Genomic DNA, 1,808 nt, shown 5'->3' on the forward strand with positions numbered 1-1,808 from the left:
ATATATATATATATCAGGTCATCCCATAAGTTCTGTCCGAATTTTGAATAAAGAAAACATGTGATCAAATGTTATATTTAATTGCAATTTAATCATCAATGTACTTTCCTTGATTATCTATGACTTCCTTCCATTTATTTACAAGCTTTTTAATCCCATCAATGTAAAACTCTTTTGGGTTCAAAGCGAAGAACTCTGAAATATCAGTTTCGACCTCCTTCTGGCTTGCGAAAGTTATGTCCCCCAAATGATTCTGTAAACTACGAAACAAATGGGAGTCTGAAGGAGCAAGGTTGGGAGAATAAGGTGGATGAGGAATTTTTCCCCAACCAAGCTCTCCAATCTTTTGTGATGTGATCTTTGCAGTGTGGGGTCGTGCATTGTCCTGATGAAACATCACTCCTTTTCAATTCACTAAAGCAGGTCTTTTTTCTTCAAAGTTTGGTTCAAACGTTCTAATTGCTGACGGTAGACTTGAGCATTGATTGTTGCATTAGGTGGTAACAATTCAAAGTGAATTACTCCTCTGCAATCCCACCAGATAGAGAGAAGAACCTTTTCCCCATGAAGTTCCCTTCTCGGCTGTGGTTGAACTTTTTCCCTTTTACCAAGTCACTATTTACAGCGTTTAACATTTCGATAGAAAATCCATTTTTCGTCACCAGTCACAAGTCTATCCAAAAAGGGTGAAATGAGTAGAGCATGTCATTTCCAAATTTCTGACAGTGTGGATGGCGTCATGATGCTGTTTTTCTCACAGACTGTGCCCAACTGATCCTACTATACTGTGTAGTTGACAAAACCAAAAACAAACAATGTGTGAAATTAAAAATATAAAATGGCAACAATTTACCCCTCACACCCTGTGTGTATGTGTATGTGTGTGTGTGTGTGTGCGTGTGCGTGTGTGTAATATTAAAATGAGAAGGAACATGGTCAGTGCTCACCCCACCCAAACATTTGAATTTAGATTAATGAAGGGACATAACTACATACTACATGCGATTTGGTTTACATGTCATGCATCACCCTTACTATGATGATAATTCTTTCTTATTTTGGCATTAGGTCAATAATTTAGGGAGAGGGGATTAATTATTGACTCAAGAATTAACAGATACTTTATTTTATCAACCCTGAAAGGCAAAGTTGACCTTGATGGGATTTGAACTCAGAATGTAAAGAGCTGGAAGAAATGTTGCTAAACTGACAGAATTGTTACCTTGAGGTTATTATTCAGGCTCTTTGTGTTCTGAGTTCAAATCCTAGTGAGGTCAACTTTGCATTTCATCTGCCTGGGGTTAATAAAATACCTGTCAAGTACTAGGGATCAATTCTTTCCTCTCCCTCATTCTCTCAGAATCAGTTGTACTGCATTGGGAATATGTTCCAGGAAACCACTCCTAGTTTCCCTTTCCTACAAGAAATGATGATAGTTCTGCTGTTCTTCCAGTTTGGTTTGCAACTCCCACCTCTCTTTTTCTGTATGTACACAAACACACAGACATTTCTCAAAACTATCGTCAAAGACAAGTCAAAAATTTGAATCTCTATTCTGTCCACATCTTTCCCTCTGCCTTTCATCATCATCATCATCATCGTTTAACGTCCGCTTTCCATGCTAGCATGGGTTGGACGATTTGACTGAGGACTGGTGAAACCGGATGGCAACACCAGGCTCCAGTCTGATTTGGCAGAGTTTCTACAGCTGGATGCCCTTCCTAACGCCAACCACTCAGAGAGTGTAGTGGGTGCTTTTACGTGTCACCCGCACGAAAACGGCCATGCTCGAAATGGTGTCTTTTATG

General features: G+C 39.3%; 1 protein-coding gene across 1 annotated transcript in view; it reads right to left on the reverse strand.

Annotated features, from left to right (window-relative positions):
• Positions 1–1,808, reverse strand: part of LOC106879631 (DNA-directed RNA polymerase II subunit RPB3) — a 21,433-nt gene that overhangs the window by 13,380 nt on the left and 6,245 nt on the right. The gene's annotated exons all lie outside the window — the stretch shown is intronic.

This window comes from Octopus bimaculoides, chromosome 17 (genome assembly GCF_001194135.2).
Source record: "Octopus bimaculoides isolate UCB-OBI-ISO-001 chromosome 17, ASM119413v2, whole genome shotgun sequence".
In the NCBI taxonomy this organism is placed as follows: domain Eukaryota; kingdom Metazoa; phylum Mollusca; class Cephalopoda; order Octopoda; family Octopodidae; genus Octopus; species Octopus bimaculoides.